General features: G+C 44.5%; 1 protein-coding gene across 8 annotated transcripts in view; it reads left to right on the forward strand.

The window, feature by feature from the left end:
• Nucleotides 1-20,172, forward strand: part of TBX15 (T-box transcription factor 15) — a 176,784-nt gene that overhangs the window by 21,307 nt on the left and 135,305 nt on the right. The window contains exon 1 of one of the 8 annotated variants that reach the window (XM_034990178.1): nt 1,589-2,798. The exons of 6 other annotated variants lie outside the window; for them this stretch is intronic. The gene's annotated coding sequence lies outside the window, so the exon portion shown is untranslated. Of the gene's footprint in view, nt 1-1,588; nt 2,799-5,284; nt 7,227-20,172 lie in introns of those variants that run through there. One more of the 8 variants, XM_034990179.1, reaches the window with a different exon arrangement.

Here is a 20,172-nt window from a genome sequence, read left to right on the forward strand (position 1 = left end):
TGCTTTTTTTCTAAGGATGCCACACACCAAACAAAAGTCTGTACTAGGCTGACTGCCCGATATATCTGAAGGGTGCATTTCTAGGACGGATTCTGAGGCCCCAGCATGGCTGACTTTTTTTTTTTTTTTTAAGATTTTTTTTTTTTTTTTTTTTTATTCATGAGAGACAGAGCGAGAGAGAAAGGCAGAGGGAGAAACAGGCTCCCAAGGAGCAGGGAGCCCGATGCGGGACTCGATCCCAGGACCCTGAGATCATGACTTGAGCCGAAGGCAGATGCTTAACCATCTGAGCCACCCAGGCGCCCTGACTTTTTTTTTTTTTTTTTTTAACATATAATGTATTATTTGTTTCAGAGGTACAGGTCTGTGATTCAACAGTCTTACACAATTCACAGCGCTCACCATAGCACATACCCTCCCTAATGTCCATCACACAGCCACCCCATCCCTCTCACCCCCTCCAATCAAGCAACCCTCAGTTTGTTTCCTGAGATAAAGAGTCTCTTATGGTTTGTCTCCCTCTCTGGTTTTGTCTTGTTTCATTTTTCCCTCCCTTCCCCTATGATCCTGTCTTGTTTCTCAAATTGCATGGTTGACTTCTTTTAGGCGATCTGAACCAGGAGGAGGTGGTGAAGTCTGTGTTCTGGAAAAGTCTTCAGATGATTTTGATGGGCAACCAGGTTTGGAAACCACTGTTCTCTACCACTATGTTTTCCTTAGGAATGCCCAGGAGATGATGGACTGGTCAGTGCACATTTGACATATGACAAGAATTTTCTGGAATCTATATTTTTAAGACTATTGTTCTACTAGCACCCAAATAAATGTCATATCTGAGAACACCTGTTATTGTAATAACATAAGAAAATCACTTTTTGTTTTAATAGGAGTGACGAGTGGCTATTGAAATAATATGGACCTGTAAGTAATATCTGATTACAGGCTCCCTAGGCAAATAAGGCTCAGGATGTTTTTCTGGTTGTGGCAAATACAACTTGTTGTTTTATAGAGGTCATGGAAAATGAAACTCCTTCAGGGTTTTCATATTGGCAATAGAGTATCATTCTGAAAGGGAATTAAATTAGAATTAAATTTAATTTTATGCAGGTTAATTCAGGGAGCTCAGCCCAACATTTGCAACTCTTAGAATGAAATTTAGTCCCGAATGGAACACCAGGTTGAATAAAACACAAGTTTAAAAGTGAAACATTTGGTTAACCTTTCCTTTTGTCTACACGGCTCTAGAAAACTGCTTGGTGTGTTTTATCTTCTACTTCTCAGTCTGCTTCTCTTAACTGATGCATGGGATCCACCGAGTTAGCAGGAGGATTATAGCTATGTTTTTCAGGCACATGGAGAACATAAAACCTGAACTTGGTGGTGAACTTATTATTTGAAGTTATCTTGATTAAAATATTGCCTAGTAATGCTGCTCCTTGCAGTCATTTCTTTCTTTTTTAAAAAAGATTTTATTTATTTGAGAGAGAGAGAGCTCGGGAGCCGGGGGGGGGGGGTGGGGCAGAGGGAGAGGAAGAAGCAGGCTCCCCGCTGAGCAGGGAGCCTGACGTGGGGCTCCATCCCAGGACCCTGGGATCATGACCTGAGCCAAAGTCAGACGCTTAACTGACTGAGCCACTCAGGTGTCCCCATTTTTTAAATTTTTACCCAGTGTTCCTATGACTGTGAAATCTGAAATGACCACCTGTGATAGGGTCATTTTTGGTCCTTTAGTTTTGTGATTGTTCGAGGAGAGCCTTGACTAAATCAGAATGATACTAAAGAAATATGTTGGTTAATATTCTGTTACAAAGATTATTGCTAATCTCTATTGGGTTCCTTACCAAATACATGTGCAGTGTAGTGAGTAGTTGTCATTAGTCCATATACCTTGGTATTTGGTTTGTCTGTATTTGAAGGTTGATATTGGGAGTATCACAAGGTCAACCTTTTTGTTTTTCTCCTGTGGCACTGTGCTTGTACCTCTAATAAAATATAGTAGTGATGATATGGGGGTACAATCATTTGTTCATGTATTTCCTTGACTAATTTTGGTATCGTCTATAAGTCAGGAGTCTGGCTTCTCTGGCTCTGTAGATCCAGTCCTCACACCACCCTGCCTTTCAATAAGTGCTCAATTTATGTGTGTGGCAATTAATGAATGAAATCATTCATTTTGTGGGTTTTGTGAGTATGACTGACTGCTTTGACTGAACCAACAGACTGCACAATGTAGTCAAATTGCTGGCTTTTCACCAAAAACATCACTTGTGGAACACTGCTAATATTTTACATGTGTATAGAAGTTTATTTTCTCAAAGCATTGTCCGTCCTAGTATGAAAATTCATGATAATCTCTTGATTCTCTCAAAACCACACAGAATGGAGCCACCAGTTATCTTCTTTTAGGGGTGGGAAAGCAGATGAAGACATGTTGCCCCAAATCATAGCCAAGGATGAGTAGAGCTCCGGGATAGGCCTCTGGATTTCCTGTGAACATTGTCCCCCACCAGCCTCAGTCCACCGTGCTTCCCTTATGCCAGAGAGGGTGTTCTGGAGGCAGGCAGAATATTGTTTTACACTGTGAGGGCCTCTGAGTGTGCAGCGGGGTTTCCTCTAGTTCTGTAGGCAGCTGGCTGAGGGCAGGTGGTAGTGATGTGGAGGGTTTCCTTCCCTCTTTTTGAGGAGCCAGTGTTTCTGGACCAAAATGTCTACCTGTATGTTTCCTCAGCTGCTGCCCTGTAGGCCCAGGAGCACCTGCACTATTTGTTAAATCCCTGCTGAAGGACGGAGATCATCAGGTACCTCCTTCTGGGGTTGGGCCTCTGGTTACCTCTAGACATGTTGACTCTCTGTCTGCTTTGCAAGTGTGTTTGCACTTGCACCGAAAGACTTGAAATCAAAGTCTGAGAATCACGGGATAGGTTCTATTCTTCTATTCTTCTTTTCCCCTTAAAGTACCAGTATCTGGGTCTGATCATGCTGACCTGCAAGATTCCATTCTCTAATAGGCTGTGACAGTTGTGACTTACTCTCCTCTTTTATTTATAAGTTAAAAAAAAATGCTCAGATAATTTGTACATACATAGCACAAAATGTAATTACTGAAAAGCATAAAGTGAAAAGTAATCTCCCATCCCTGGTCCCCTAGTTTATGATCCCAGGATCTGTCGCCATTACCAGTGTCTTTTGCATCATTTCAGATAGATGCAGGATGCAAACAAGTCATTTTATGAATGATATGTATAAATCATTATATATAAGTACGTACATATGCAAATATGCAAACCTTTAAAATTAAAACACTAATTGTGGCATAATGCACATAACTTTGGACTTTGTGACTTTAGTTTTGAATTGTTATACTAGTGAGCATTAAATGGGCATACTTAGGAGTTCCCCTCCCTGCTGTTTAAAGGACACATAGTATTCCACTGTGTGGGTCTATCATAGGTTTTATTGAACTTATGTTAGTGGACTTTTAGGTTGTTTTCAGTCATTTGCTTCTATAAATATAGCTCCATAATTATTTTGGGTCACCCTTGCAATAGCATTTATAGAATAAATTCTAGAAGTAGAGTTGTATAGTTGAAGTTACAGCATTTAACATTTTGATAGGTGTTCCAAAATTGCCCTCCCCAAAAGGTGCAATTTACGCTTCCACCCACTGGGTATGACAGCCTATTTTCCCACCCGCTTGCCAACAATATATTAGAAAATGTTTCCATCTTCACTAACTAATATCCTTGTCTTTGAAAAATGTTTGCAAATTGATATTGTCATAAATTCTCTTCAGCTCTGCCCACCGCCCCCCCCCCCGACTTCCCAATTTTTTCCAGGTACAGAGCTTAAGTTTATAGGTCTATAGGGCAATTCCTTTTTCCCTTTAAACAGGCATAGGGTTTTGTTTAATCTCTCAGGCTTCCCTGCTCCTCCATTTACTACCAATCATTACTTTAACTTATTCTTTTAGGATCCTGGGGTGCAAGTCGTCAGTGCCGGAGGCTTTCAAGGTGTTGAGTAAATAAGAAATGGCAGCAAACATTTCTTGTTAGTGAGGGAGAGAATAAAAGGCATGTCACTCAGGGTTTCTGGGTGCAACTTTGGTTCAATTATCTTCAGATGTTTAAAATCAAGGCTGTTTCCAGACCATTTCAAAGAACAGCAGGGCAGCCTGCTGAGAACTGTGTGAAATGAACACCCTGTTACAACTAATTAGTGTTACTGTTTTCCTTGCAGTTGGGAGTGAGAGGAAATATATGAAGGGTGTTTATCCCTTCCTGTGGTAGGAAAGAATTGGGACCCCTGGAAAAGCCTGGAGGGGGACCAAGGGCAAGATTCCTACACGACTATCCCCCTTTGCCCAAAGAATGGCTGCGAGCAGTCATGATCCATGGTGCTTATTCAATCCCTGTGCTGTGCTTTCTTTGACCCATGCACTAGCTCTTCAGGTTGTTTTTACAAGAGCCCTAAGACAAATAGTCCATTCAACTAAATTTAACAAGTATTTATTGAACACTTACAGCGTGCAGATGAGTAAGGAACAGTCCCTGCCCTAAGGACTTTAAAATTTAGGCACAAGGAATAAATGAGTAGGTATTTGGAATTCCTGCAAGATTTTTGAGGAGCACAGTGATGAGCTTAGACTGGGTTTCAGTTGTGACTCTGTCTTTTACTGGCTCTGCACACTCCAGGCAGGTGGCTTAACTTCTTCTTACTTCAATGTCCTTACTTATAAAGGTTTTATAAAGAATTACGTAAAGTCGTCCGTAGTTAGTGATCAGTTCATGTTAGCACGTCATCAGGACTGTGCCTTAGGAAGATTCATGTGACTGTAGCAAATAAGATGATAAAGTGTGGGCTGGGGAAAGAGAAGGATGGGGAGATCGGAGTTGAGTCAGGACAGGTCAGTCTGCGCGGCAGTGACAGACAAACCCTGAGTCACGCTCCTTTGTCCTAGCAAACGTGGCTGCCTCGTCCCAACTCGTGCAAATGTCCGGACTGCTCTACAGCACAAAAGCACCCCCCCCAAGGTCAGCAGAGGGCATGGATCACACTCTTGTCATAGCGGTAGTTCATTCACTCAAGCATGAACCTTGCAGACCGGCTACTAGGTGCTGGGAGGCAGAAAGGCAGATAAACACAGTGCCTGCTCTCAAGAAGACAGATGCGTCAACAGAGAAATGTAACACAGGTGACGAGTACTCCCATGGAGCGTGTGCAGAGTCTGTGGGAGCACGGAGCAAGGGCACCTGACTCCCTGGGCTGGGAGGGAGCCGAGAGGTTGTTCGTAGTTTCTCGATTCCCTCCAGGTGTCCCAGAAGCAGAGCCTGGATGAAGGATGCGTGAATTCCCTGTGCTTGTGGAGCTACCCCTCTCCCGAGCTGCCCGCCCAGTCCACGCCACTGCCACCCCACTTCTTCTGCTCTAGCCTCTGCGGGGACTGCTGCCTGCAGGTCTCTGGCTAAGGCTGCCCAGTGCCCATGACAGCAGCGGTAACAAATTGTTCCTCCCTCACCCTGACAGGATAGGTTGGCCCAAGCCCAGGATGATTAAATTGCCCTTCGAGCCCCTGCTGTGTGGACCAGACCTCGGTTCCAGCCGGCCCTCCCCCCTTCAAAGCCATGAGTAGCAAACATTTGATTGAGTCAGGGTGGCCACTTGTCCCTGTTTCCTCACACCTGCCCAGCTTTGGAACACAAAGGCCTGATCCTGAGGGAAATTGCCGGCTCACACGCTAGCCTGCTTGGGAGGCTGTGTCACGTCCCGTAAATTACGAGCCTGTGCGTCCTGCCCTGGCCTGCGTTCCCGCGGTCCTTGCCTTCATTCTCCAGTTTGGGCTCCTGGTCATCTGGTGCTGTTGTGCAAACTTTGTTGTTTTTTGGATCTGGCTCCCTCTTTTGGGGGTCCTGGGGTGCTGGTGGCTGCGGACACCAAAGCCTGGAGGAGCGCCGTCACTGCATCTGGTCACCCACGTCGGTCACCTCGAAGGCTGGATGAGGGAGCTGGCTGGTGGCAAGTGTGGTGAGGAGCTACAGATGTTCTCTGCATCTGATTTGCATCGTTGTTTCCATCCAGTTGCAAAAATGCACTGGGCTCCGGAAACCAGAGTTTTCTGGTGTGAATCAGATGGAACCAGGACTGTGTGGAAGGTGGTAGGTTTTCCAGTGCAGGCCTATGGAGTGTACTTGGGTGGAGAATCACGTCAGGCCCATCAATGGCAAGATGGAGAGGCCGCCAAAAGCAGAGGCCGAAATAGCGGAGGGGGTCCCCCCATCCCGCCTTACTCAAACCCACCAGCTCCTGCCAGACCTTTCCCTCCCTCGCTCTGCCTCTCCTCTTTCTCTTCTTTGTTTTTCTTTCTCTCTCCAAGTTTTGTTTTGCTCCAGGGACTCCTCAGCTGGCTTGCAGGGCTGCAGTTGGCTTGATAATCTTGGAGTTGCTGGGTCTTTTTTTGGAGTGCGGGAGAGTTGCAGAGAAAGCTGGTCTCCTCCAAGGATTTTTCCTCTCTGGGAAGCCACAGGAAACATGCCTCTCTGTTCCACCCCGAGGCAATATAATCCAGGTGTTTCTTCTACAAGGAGGAGAAATTGGCTCCTAACTCAAGTTTTATTCAGGGTGTTTTTGGAAATGTTGAATTTGTTGCAGATATTTGTGCTTATTCCGGTTTTGAAGTCAGATTTCATCTCTTTCTCACTTGGGCTGTAGGTAGCTCTCGTCGCACACTGAACGGAGTTCATTCTCTACTGGAGAATGATGAATTGGGAGCCTGGCGATGGACTGACGCCGTTCTGCAGAGCACAGCTCGGCCTTTTGCTGGTGCTCAGAGTGGCAGGGCGATTTTAGGAGATGGCTAAAACACATAGCAATGGAAACAGGTGCTGCTGCCACCGTAACTCCAGGAAGGGCTCGGCCCCGCTTGGCAGCGATGGCGTGTCTTTTCCAGCTCCAGAGACTGGAGCCCCTGTGGTGCTGGCAGAGGTCAGGTTCTGGAAATATCAAGGACCGTGATCTCTTAGGCACCAGCCCGAGACACCTCATACATTTCATGTTCGGATGCAGGAGCACACGTGGCAGACCACAGCTTTCTGCCTTCCAGCAGGGAGAGCTGATGGTTTCTTGCACGGATGTTCTATAAATACTCGCTCTTATGTGCCTGAAAGCCTTCTGGCAGCCAGGAGAGTGATACCTTCCCGGCCCAGCACTCCGAGGCGGGAGGACTCAGCAAGGTAAATATGGGAAGCCCCTAGCCCAGCTCCTGGTGGGGAGCAGACGTGCTTCATCGTCAGCCTTCCTTCCTCCGTTCCAACCAGCTCCTCTTCATTCCTACCTTACCTCCTCCAGGGAAGTTACCAGAACCTGCATTTACTTTCCCATTATGTGTGTATGTAGAAGGGAAGACGTTCTACTCTTTGATGACTGGTAGGACTTCTCCTCTCCGAGGGAGCTTCCCTGTTAAGTCGTATAAGTAATACCGGGGCCACTAATCCTTGTCTTCCACTCCCCCTCCCCCACATCAACTTGCCATCTCACTTACTGGTCCAACCTCTGTCTTGGGGCGAGACATCTGTTTAATATTTTCCTTCTTTGGAACCAGACGAGGCAGGGCTGGCCAGGTGGAGTTGGCAGGGAGTTGGTGAGCACCTCAACATTGCCTAACAAGGCAAGACATTGGCAGAACCCAGGCCAGGAACCACAGGCGTTTGGCTACTTTGCTGCGGGAGGGCAGGCTGCTGGTGAAAGGTGAGGATGTTGTGGGGGGAGCAGGGTTCAGCCCTAGACTGTGTTTCCCAGGGCAGGGCCAGCCCTCGGGTGAGGCAACGCTTACGTCGCTATCAAGGTAAGTAATGTTTTAGTGCAATATTAAACTAATCAAATTTAATATGAAAAAAAATCCACAGTGAGCTAAGTATCAAAATATTGAGGAGACAGTAATACTGATCTTGTCTGTCTTAGTCAACTTGGGCCGCCACAACAGAGTACAGATTGGGCGGCTTAAACAACAGACATTTATTTCTGTCAGCTCGGGAGGCTGGAAGTCCAATATTAAGGTCCAGCGGAGTCAGTTTCTGGTGAGAGCTCTTTTCCTGGCTTGCAGATAGCTGCCCTCTCCCTGTGTCTGCATATGGTGGAAAAAGAGGGAGAGAGACAGAGACAGAGAGCATGCACACCAGTGAGAGAGTGCACTCTGGTGTCCCTTCCTAAAAGGGCACTAATCCCATTATGAGGGCCCCATCCTCATGGCCTCCTTTAGCTCTAATTATTTCTCCAAGTCCCATTTCCAAATACCATCACGTTGGGGGTTAAAGCTTTAGCATACAAATTGTAGGGGGACACAAACATTCAGTCCGTAACACTGTCTTTATTTAATAGTTTGGTATTTTGTTCATCACTGAGTTTTGTATTAATTTTTATTTTTAAAAATATTGCATTAAAATATTGTGTATTTTGATTACTGAAGTCTTCGGTGCTGCCTTCAATGTTGCCTTACTCACCTCATCCTTGTCCTGGCCCTGCTCTAGGGAAACTCCCAACTCCTGGATTGGGGAAGGGGCACTGAGTCAAGGCATCACCCTGAGCTAAAGGTCGATCACTCATTGGATTGGTCCAATGCTGACCAAATTCTTCATTTCCTTTTTCTTCCTTGATTAGTGCCAAGGGGAGGGTTGCATTTTCAACACTTAATTATTTCTATTGTTCCACAGGACTTTGCATTTCATCCAATACTGCAATAATTAGTTAAATATAATGTTCCATAATCAAATCTAATTTTTTAAAGATTTTATTTATTTATTTGAGAGAAAGAGAGCATGAGTGGGGGTTGTAGAGGGAGAGGGACAAGCAGACTCCCTGCTGATCAGGGAGCCCAATGCAGAGCTGGATCCCAGGACCCCGAGTTCAGGACCTGAGCCAAAGGCAGAGGCTTAACCAACTGAGCCACCCAGGTGCCCTAGTCAAATCTAATTTTAAAAATTTCTCATATGAATGGAGGTAGTGAGGAACCAGAGAACCCATTCTTGAATCTTTAGCTTTATTAGGCAAACCTTTGCTGTAACTTCTGTAATTTTGGTATGTCTGCAGCTTTAATCTAATTTTAAAGACTATAAGTGTCTTTTTAGCTCTCAGATAATGTGACTTTTTCCAAAGTCTTTTTTTTTTTTTTTTAAGATTTTATTTATTTGACAGAGAAAGACGCAGCGAGAGAGGGAACACAAGCAGGGGAATTGGGAGAGGGAGAAGCAGGCTTCCTGCGGAGCAGGGAGCCCGATGCGGGGCTCGATCCCAGGACCCTGGGACCATGACCTGAGCCGAAGGCAGAGACTTAACGACTGAGCCACCCAGGCGCCCCTCCAAAGTCTTTTTGATCGTTTCTCCAAATTAAATATTTTTTAACTTTTGATTTTGATACAATATCAAATTTACAGGAATGTTATAGGAACTATACAAAAGATTTCTGTCCGTATACCCTTTACTCAGTTTCACTGATTGTTTATATTTTGCCTCATTTGTTTTCTCTTTCTCTCTTTGTGTATACATGCACACACATATATGTATGAACACACATTTATATATGAACACATAATACATACAAGCACATGCATGCACATACATGTACGTATGTATATATATACGCACATGCATACATATAAATATATAATTGTTTTCTGAAACACTTGTTAGTAAATTGGAGACCTCATCGTTGATATAATCTGTTATATAACCCACAGTCCATATTCAATTTTCACCATTTGTCCTAATGTTCGTTACAGCTATTCCTTTTTCCTTGGATCTAATCCAAGATCATGCATCACATTTGGTTGTCAAATTCCTTTAATCTCCTTTAATCTGGAACGGTTCCTCAGCCTTTCCTTGTCTTTCTTGACCTTGTTAGTTTTTGAAGAGCACAGTTATTTTGTAGCCTGTTCCTAATTTGGTTTGTCTGATGTTTTCTCATGTTTAGATTCAGATTATGCATCTTTGGCAGGAATACCACAGGGTGATGTATCCTCGGTTTACCATCTCAAAAGCCCATGATAGTGGTTTATCCCAATTTTGGTGATGTTGACTTCCTTTTTTTTTTTTTTTTTGAGAAGACATCACCCAGCTGCTTTTTTTTCTCTCCTGTTTTTTTTTCTCCCACTTGTATTGAGATTTCATTGACATATAACATTGTGTACATTTTAGGTGTACAATGTGATAATTTGATATATGACTATATTGTGAAATAATTGCCACAATAGGGTTAGTTGCACCATCTTGGTGATAGTCCCTTCGGTCACTTGGTTAAGGTAGCACCAGACAGTTCTCTCCACCGTAAAGTTAGTTTGTTCTCCTTTGAAATTAATAATTTATAGAGAGTTATTTTGAGACTGTGTGTTTTGTTCCTAATCAAACTTTCACCCACTTGTTTAAGCATCCATTGATGATTGTTTTCCCTTTTCATTTAGTTCACAGTATTAAAAAAATTCTCCTGAGATCTCTTCTTTGATTTATGTGCTGTTTGGAAGTGTGTTGTTTACTTCCCAAGGATTTGGGGATTTTTCAGCTCTCTGTTATTGATTTTTAGTTTAGTCCCATTGTGGTGTGTGAGCAGACACTGTCAGGGGAGGGGAGTATTCTGGAGTGCCCTGTGATGGGGGCACAGGTGAGCCTGTGTTCTTGGAACATGAACTTCACTGGTTCCTCTCGGGTTCCTCCTCCCTCCCACATGGTTGGGACAGGATGGCTGGAGTGGGGCCAGAGCTGGGTAGTTCCCTTCCCCAGGTAGGTTAGGCTCTGGAAAATAGTTTCTTCTGAGGGCGGGCCTTGTTGAGAAGAGAATGTTGTGGCATATTTCAGAATGGTTCCTTGTTTGCTCCCCAGACTGGAAACACGAGGGGATTTTTCTCTGCTAGTTGCTATGAAGAGCTCCTTGTAGAGCTCCTGGAGGTAAAAGTCACCCAAGTGTGGGAGCCCCCTAGGACCGAGTCCCCCTGGAGTTTCTAACTCTCATACTTGTCCAGATTGAGCCTCTAGCAATTTGTCAATTATAATCAGGTTTTCTGACCCTGGCGCCATTCCTGCAGGGGTTTGTGCTCATGGGTTTCTGCTCCAGTAAGTTATGAGTCTCAGTATCTGCCTGTCTCTTCAGTTCTGGGGAGGGGGAGTAGTTTACCCTGTGACCTCATTTCTCTGACACATCCAAGTTTGTTCAGGTTTTTAGTTGTTGTTAAGATGGAGTGATGACTTCTAAGCTCCTTACATGCTGGAACCAGAAACGGGAAGTCCATTGATGATGATATATATATATATATATATATTTTTTTTTTTTTAAAGATTTATTTATTTATTTATTTGACAGAGACAGAGTGCACAGATAGGCAGAGTGGCAGGCAGAGGGAGAAGGAGAAGCAGGCTCCCCTCTGAGCAGGGAGCCCAACGTGGGGCTCGATCCCAGGACCCTGAGATCATGACCTGAGCCAAAGGCAGCCGCTTAACCGACTGAGCCACCCAGGCGCCCCGAAGATGATGATATTTTTATCTCTATCATTCCTTCTGCATTTATTAGTTGACCTTCTAGTGCGAGGAAGAGCTTTTCTTTTTTATTAGTTAATTAAGTAAAATATTTATGTATTTATGCATTTATTTAAATGGACTCATGGACTTACAGGTTCCTATATCATTTAATGGATTATAACCTGTTCTTATTTATTTTGATACTCAGATCACTCCTGACTTGGCCAGTGGAAGTCTTTTCCAATTAGCTCTTGTATGCTTTGACATGTTCCCATTTTTCTCTGAGCACTTTCTTACTTTCTGATGCAACAAGATGTTCCAGGCTTGTCTTGCACTTTTCCTGCCCCAGCCCTAGAACAATATAATTAAATTGTAATACATTAACTACTTTCTTTTTTGGAGAGGTTATTCTAGCTGAAGATAGAGTTTGGATTCCATGTTATTTGTTATGTTCATTGTACTACACACCATATTGTGTATGTGACGTCATCAACATTTCCAATGAAAAGGTGTGATCAGTTAGTCTTTGAATCCATTGTTCTGCTTTGGTTTAGCATTTCAGGTCTGGGTATAATTTGCACAGGTGCATTGATGTATCATTTTGATTTAGGTAATTGCTTTATTTGAGTGTGTTTGTTAAGAACTGCGATTAAAACCCCCCAGTTAACTCAATGTATCTAGTGACGGTTGGTTCTGTGCTTAGTCCTTGTTAGATTCTCTAGAGCATAAAATATGGTTCTTGCTCCCAAATAGTTTATATTCTAGTAGGGAAGGGAAGAAGAGCCTACATTAAGCCATGGCAAATGCCACATGAAGGTGTATAAATCATCACTGCATTATCTGGGTGGCAACAGTAAGTCTGTACCAACTCTTATGGATGAGATTGGAGAAGGCAAGCAAGACCCCACAGCTCATAACCATTAGGACAGGAAGTCTTTGCAGACGTAGGATGAACTCTGCACATTTGCCTTGCCTAGAAAGATGAACTGTTTCATAGATGACCTTTTAAACCTGGGCTATAAATCTCAGTGGGACGCACATAGGGAAGAGTGGGCTGCTGTAACTAAGTCTTGGGTCTCACTGAATTTCCACACAGAAGCATTCCTTGGAACCTAGAGCAGGGTAATGGAGTTAAAGTAGGAAAGCACGACCTTATGACATTCTCTGCCTTTATTCAACTCCCGATTATCCTAGAGCAGGGAGCTCTGAGTCTTTGTAAAATTGCTCTTGTGAGTGATGTTGCTAGACTCTTGCAGAAAGGATATTACCTAGCAGAAAAGCATGCCAAGGTATTTTTCAGGCCCAGTAATTTTATATCTCCATTCTGTCTATACTCTAGGTTGTAAATGCCTTGCAGGCAGGGCCCTGCATTATCTGTATTGGCATCTCCCATTGTATGTGCATAGGAGTTATTCATTGATTGACTGTTTTTCTGAAACAACTGCAACTGCCTTGGGATGTGTGACATGGGAGATACAGAGATGAGATTTGTTGAGTTGTGTAAATTTAAAGCTTTTTAGTGTGTGTGTGTTAGGTTAGCCTTGTGGCCCTGGAGTGGCTCTAGGCTTTCCCTTGTAGAAGCAAAATCACTATAGCAGTTCCAGACTTCACTTCTCTTAAAAAAAAATTTTTTTTTTTTACCACATCGTTCCTTATTTAAAAAGCAGATGGCCTTTTAAAAGAAAGGGGCTCCTATACATTGAAAAGTCTCTTTTAAATAAAAATAAAACTATGACCTTGATGATCTTCAGTGTTGAACTATAGGCGAACTTAGAACAAGAGGGGCCTTCCTGGCAATCCTAAGATGAAAGCATGTAGATGACTCCTTTGCTACCATGAAGATGGATCCTGGAGAGATGATTTACATTCTTTATGCTCCCTTCTTGGGCCTTACTCTTGGGTCCAGTGAAGCCTGAAGCTTGGTATCTTATAATTCTTCCAGCCAAGGAGGCACTTGGGATTCTGCCTTCTAAGGGGTAGGGGTAGGTTCTGGCAGAACTCCAAGGCTCTACTGAATAAGGAACTATCAAATCATGCAGCACTCACAGCTGGGATGCCCATGTGCATCAACTTTGGAAACCAGCAGTTGGATAAAGGAAATCCCCCAACCTGAAATGAATATCGGCTTGAGTTATTAAGCCCAGAAATATTTCCTGTCTTTGAGATTTGCTGGTAGGCCATGCTTGCCTTAAGTGAAAGGGTCAGATTTTCCCGTAAGCACTTGAGCTCTCTTGCTATTTTGGGTAATCACCTCTCCACACACATATGCTTAATCAGGAGCTGGAGCATAGGGAGTTTCACCGACTTTGTCCTATGCTGCATTAGGATCCCTTCCTTGGCCAAGTGAGGGCTCTTGATGAGTTCGCCCCCTTCTGTGATCATGTTGTAGGGCTTTTGATTAGACATTGTTGTTTGTAATACATCCCCATGTTAACAGGCATTCCTCCAAGTGACGACAAGATCTGGCTTGCAGTGGATGATGGCTCTCCCCTGGGATCTCCTGGGGACAGGCTGGTGCTTTTAGAACTGCCATGTGCCTTGATCTTAATTTATCTGTTGTATTCAATATCATTGGAAGCTGGGAAAAGGCCAAATACCTGACCTCTGTTCCAGGGCTGTGGTATTGCACCCACTCCAAGCTTCCTTTGATCCTGGCTTTGGCAAGCCAAGTAGGGGAACGTCTTGGTCCCCAAAGGTTCATCTGACTTTGTCCATTTGTGACATTTAGTCTTCAAGTTACAGTTTGATTTGATTGCAGGTTGGAGAAAAAGAAGGCTTTGACAGTCTGCTAGAAAGTAGCTGATTAGACTGAGGCTTTTCCAAGTGTCCACATGAAGATCAGTATTCCCCCCAGTCATTGCCTAGCTGTCATCATGTGACAACTCTTGAGGGATAAGATATTGGGCTTTGTTTGGGCTTCCTGGTTATGAGACTTGGAAAGGTGGGCAAAGCCGTTATAGCCTACTGTGTTCATATTAGGGCCACTCCCAGTCCAAATACAGACCACTCCTTGGCCTTTTTAATTTTAGAGTGTTTGCTTAGAATGAATTCAAATTTGCTAAAATAATGTCTTCCTTTGTAGGGGGCAAGAAAATATTCACCAATTTTTATTGAAAAAATTTCATGGAGACAATTGTTGACTTACTTGAGCATGAAGGCCAGTAGGAAAGAAAAAAAGAAAGAACAACTTGAAACAGCCTGGTGTGTAAAATATTAGTGCTGAGTTAGGAAGACATGGGTTTCAGGCAATTCCCATATGTGTAACATCATACATATTACGGGCACACGGCTTTTCTCATGCATCTTCTGTTCCCATCTGAAGTCTTATTGTGTGAACTAGGAAATAATGAAACTGCATTTTAAAATGTGTTTTATAATTAGAAGCAGGGGGCTTGATGAATTTTGTCACAAAATCAAGTCTTCAAGAGAACATTCTCAGTCTTAAAGAGAACAAGCTGGAAACCAGTCACTGGCAATGTGGAAAAATGTCAGGACTGGGTCTATAAACTTAAAAAAAAAAAAAAAAAAAGAGATGCCTCCTTTTCTTCCAACCTCCTTTTGGTGCTGCTTTCTCTGTTTCTCTACTGCTCTAAGATGCTTGAGCTGAGGGTGGATCTAAATAGCTGGGGGTTGTACCATTCCTTAAATTGCTAAGAGCCTTTTCCTGGTGGTGTCCTGTGCTTGGTGTTCTGAGACAAAGAATTTCAGGTAAAGAAAGTTCTTGATTTCTGTTTTCTGTGGGCTCTAGAGCAGGTTCTTGGGCAAGAAAAAAGTCTTTGTCAGCCTTCCCAGAGCCAAACAGTAACTATGATCCTGTCTATGGAGCCTCTTTTGGCTAGCCCAGCTGGGAAGTTCAGCCATACTTCATGTGGGCACCCAGTCTGGACATTTGTAGGTGTTCAGGGCTATGTTCAGGGCTGCCAGGGAGACAGAGGGGTTCAACAGCTGGCACTGCTGGTTGGCTCCAGGATTGTAACAAGGCTTATAAAAAGAGAGTGCCGAACAAGTTTGCCTCTCCGTAAGGGCCCATCTGAGATCTGAGAGTCTTCGTTTCAGCCAGAAGACCTGGTTGGTTTTAAGCACAGAGGAACTGTGCTCCCTGTAGTACACTTACATGATCTGTCACCGCAGCCCTACGTTCCTAGGAGCTGAAGGCACTGCTCGAGAGTCCCATTCAGATATCTGACACTGCTGGGGACGGGCTCCTCTCCCATGTGCGGCAGGGATGGCCCTAGTAGGGGCTGTAGGTCTGGAGAAGCAGCAAGGCCCATGTAGGGATAGGAAGCATTGACATCAAGCTGGTGACCTTTGGAGTGTGTGGTGCAAATTGGCAGGGACGGGAGCAGGAAGCAGTTTTGGCCCAGGCCAATGGTGACCTTCAGGCTCCCCCCCTGGGATCAGGAACAATGGGGTGTTGCAACCAAGGCCATGAGATGGAGCAGAGAATGGCACCTGTGGTTGCAGCAGGTGAATTTTAATGACTGCCAAGGAGAGCTCAAGAGCCATTTGGAGACCCTGCCAGCCAAAGGGGGAGGACCAGGGCCTGGGATTCCACAGATCTCCTGCCCCAGGCTTGGAGCCAATGACTGGTATTCTTGTTACTCAAAACCCCTCCAGTGGCCTTTCTCCAGCTGGGAGAAGGAGGAGTGGCCCAGGTTACTCCTATTTCTTAGCAGAGAGACCTCCCTGATTCTTATTCTGGGGGACTGCATGTGAGCAGTGTGTGGGACTCCACTAAAGGCAATGTAGGGGTCTATAAAGAACTTAGAATGCCAAGTCAAGCAGGGACAGCATCTCCTACAGTGGAGACATAAACTCCCTCCCCATGATTTTGTTATCCTCTGACAGCTGGAATTTGGACATTTCTAGCCTTTGGGTGAGAAGATTCATTTCTCCACTGTCAAGGAAATTTATTCCAAGCTAGGTGTTTTATGACATTAGGGATATAGTTTTTTTTCCTAGTCATTTGCTTTCTGGAATATTCCAATTCTTATCGTATATAGCTAGATGACATCTGAACAGTGTAATGATTTTATCTGTTCTTAAAAATTTACATTTGCTATAGTATGAACATTGCTCACGGGTGCTACTTTTTTGGGTGGCATAAATGTTCGCACTCATTCAGAGCGCCCCTGTGACATGCTGGGCTTTCCTGTTTTGACTGCCTCACTTGGCAAAGACCCAAGGTCACACATGCTGATGTTGAGAATGACCCACCTGGTCCTCCAGTGAGAAATATGGAATACACCGTGCTTTCATACCAGCAAGTGTGGAGAAATTGAAGCTGTCCTTTCTTACTCTTCTTGGTGTTAAATAGTGTTTGAACTCCGTGTGGTATTCTGATTAAAGCTTACCTGTCAGAGGGTGAAGGGCAGGCTCGTAGTTATCAAGATATGATTATCAGATATTCTTCTAAAAAACAAAACAGTAGGAGCAAAACCACAGCAGAGGCTGTGTGGCTCAGGCCCAGGCCACTTAAACAGGCTTCTCTGGGGAGGCCTCAGGCCTGGCTCTATATGTGGAGTTTGCTTTGAGGGAAGGTGCTTATGTATCTTCTGCAGAAACTGGCAGATTCTTCAATGGTCCAACACGGCTCTGGCTGGCCTCCTTAAACTCTATTTAAGGCAAATATAAGAATAAAAAAATTAAAAAAAAAACAAACCAAAAACTCTGTTTAAGGCCAAAAACGAGACCACGTCATGTGGGCTTCTGCCCCCAGGATGCATGCAGTGAGAGGTTCTCTGCATGCTACTGTGTCTTGGCTCTGCATTGGGCAGCTTCGTCTTGGGTCCTTTATCCTCAATCCTTTTTTGTCGCCTCCCAGTGGAGAACAAGTCAGGTGTGGTCTTGCCTGAAGGAGCTGCAGAGGAATCTGTCCTTCCCCAGCCCCGTATGCCCAGTCCCCAAGGCTGTGTGACTGTTACAGCCAGGGGGTAGGTACTTTCTGTTTCTGTCCTTTAAAGTTTTTTTTGACGTTGTGCCACTTTTTCCTTTACCCTCCTTACCGACTCCTGACAGTTGGACCATTTGGCCAGAATGTGCCAAATTAAAAGTTAAGTATTTTATTGTGTACTTATGCTAAAGGATGGTTTTTCAAGCCAGATATTAGGATGTTATCTTTTATCTGTATATTTTAAATGGAAATGTATTTCAAGAGCCACAGAATGGAATATTTGAAATTAGGACTGTCTTAGAGAATCTGGGCTGGGGGTTGCTACAACCGTAGGGCATAGAAAAGAAGTTTAAGATTTTGCCTTGAGGTTGTTTGGAGATTTTGTGAAACTCACTGTGATATACGGAGAGGCCTGAACTGTTTCAGTTTCAAAGCATCTATGTGTTCCTTCTATGTGCTCCTAGCGCTCGGGGTCCTGGCAATCTAGACCACCTTGCCCCGCTGAACCAGTGCTCCCTGAGAGGCAGAAAAAGTAGCAGCTGCTTCTGTTGCCTTCAGCCTCAAAGGCCGAGGCCAAGGACCTCGCTGCTAGGTGCCTGCCAAGGCCTTTTGGCTTTCTTGAATGACTTGATCACACACTGATGTTTCCAGGCTGGGTGCTCCCCCGCTGGAGCCCTGAGAAATGCTTGCGTGGCATCCCTAGAGAAGGAAACTTAACTTGAAAGAAGCTCCCACAAAGTAAATCACCAGGACCGAATGGTTTTCATCCAAGAGCTGGGGAAGGAAATGAAGTGTGAAATAGCACAGATACTGATGAAGACATTAGTTCTCCATTAAAACCACAACTGTGTCAGAGCAGAGCAAGTTTGCTAACATGAGGACCTTATCACTAGAGGAGAGAGATTCGTGGCCTATCTGCTGCCTTCAGAAAACCTGGTCCACTTGGAAATAGTGGCACAAAATACGAATAATAGCACGTTCACCTTTATTCCCGTAAAGCAGGTAAGAGGGACAGTGTGCTGATGTGTGCATGATAGCATTTTAGTAGAAGCCTTGGAACAAATATAATAGTGAATATGTCACACGTAGACTGCTATCTCCTACTTCTGTGCCCTTGGCAGCCATCGCTCATCAATCTGGTGCTCTTCCCTTTGAGCTTGGATTGGGCCTCATACGCCTCAGTTTTGTGCTCCTGACTGCCACCATCAAATGACCAGAGTTGACATATGTGTTAAAACTCATATTCTCTCCTCGCTTAAGGGGATGTATTTTTCGTGGGCCACAATGGTTTGTAATTAAATTATAAATAATGACGAGAAGGAAGTCTTTCACAGGTAGTTTAGTTTAAGATAAGAGCATGACGGAGCGCCTGGGTGGCTCAGTCGTTAAGCGTCTGCCTTCGGGTCAGGTCATGATCCCAGGGTCCTGGGATCGAGCCCCGCATCGGGCTCCCTGCTCGGCGGGAAGCCTGCTTCTCCCTCTCCCACTCCCCCTGCTTGTGTTCCCTCTCTCGCTGTGTCTGTCAAATAAATAAATAAAATCTTTAGAAAAAAAAAAAGATAAGAGCATGACAAGAAACATGTCACATTCTTTCTTCTAAAGGCTGAGTTAGCGGAACATCCATCTCCACAGATAAATAGTATTGTGAGAACTGAATCCAGTTGCATAATCCCAACTTGAATCATAGGAGGGTCTTTCTGGAGGGAAGAGATGTCACTTCCTCTCTGGCAACAAGCAGCATGCTCTGGAAAGTTCTTTTGAGGAATGAGAATCAACAGCAGCCTCTTTCGTTACGCATTTCTTCGCAGAGTTTGTAAGCATTGTTGAATCCTGCCACAATAGTGAGTCAGTGGGGCAAAGAAGTGAGGCACACTTTAAGAGAAGAACTACACTGAAGTCCAGAGAGAAGAGAGACAGGAATGTTAGACCCTGGAGAAGCTGAGTAACTTTATGGAAAAGTTGCAGTTTCACTGGGACTGGCTTTCATTTCACACTAAGGGAGCAGAAGGCCAGTTCTGCTGCAGGTCTGCGAATCCTATGGGCCTATCCACAAAACATTTTGCCATTGGAATGAACAAAGCCTCCTGTCACTGACAATGACAAAGCAGTTTGGCTATAATAACTGTCCTACAGCCTAGGGATCTCCATATGAAGGGGTTTGTGATGGAACAGATCTCCTGGAGTATATAATGTAATCTGATCATTTAAAGACAACTACCTGCCTGTCCCCATTAGGGGATGGGCTATTTTTCTTGACCAGTGAAGAGACGCTACCCACTTTGGTTAACAGAGAATCAGAATATAGTAAAAGGCACACATAGCATGGGAGAGCCTCTAATCCTGATAGTTCAGGATCTTGTCATGCTGCAGGGTCATCACGGGGGCAATGGCCAGGTGTTGTAGCTCAGGGGCCCTAGCGGCAATGATATGGTGGGATCCATTGGTCAGTAGACCTGGGCGCTAGTCCCCACCCAGCAATTAGGTACCCTGAGACCTTGCTCAGATCTAGCAGAACCATAGGTCATGGGATGAGATGCTGGGGAGGGCACTGTGTCTAGATCTTTGCCTCAAGGAGCTAGGGATTTTGAAGCGAGGCAGTAGTTGCTCAGCAAGAAAAGTCAAGTGCACAATGTGGGGGAGTGAGAAGAGAGAGTGCGGGCTCCCAGCCAGCAGACCTCACGTCACCACTTTGCTTCTGAGCCTCAGTTTCCTGTCTTTAATGGGCGTGGACCCATCAGGGTGAGTTTAGCACGGTGTTCCGAGCACAGGGAGAAATCTCTGCGGGT

This window comes from Mirounga leonina, unplaced genomic scaffold, assembly GCF_011800145.1.
Source record: "Mirounga leonina isolate KUSES-001 unplaced genomic scaffold, KU_Mleo_1.0 Mir_507, whole genome shotgun sequence".
NCBI lineage: Eukaryota > Metazoa > Chordata > Mammalia > Carnivora > Phocidae > Mirounga > Mirounga leonina.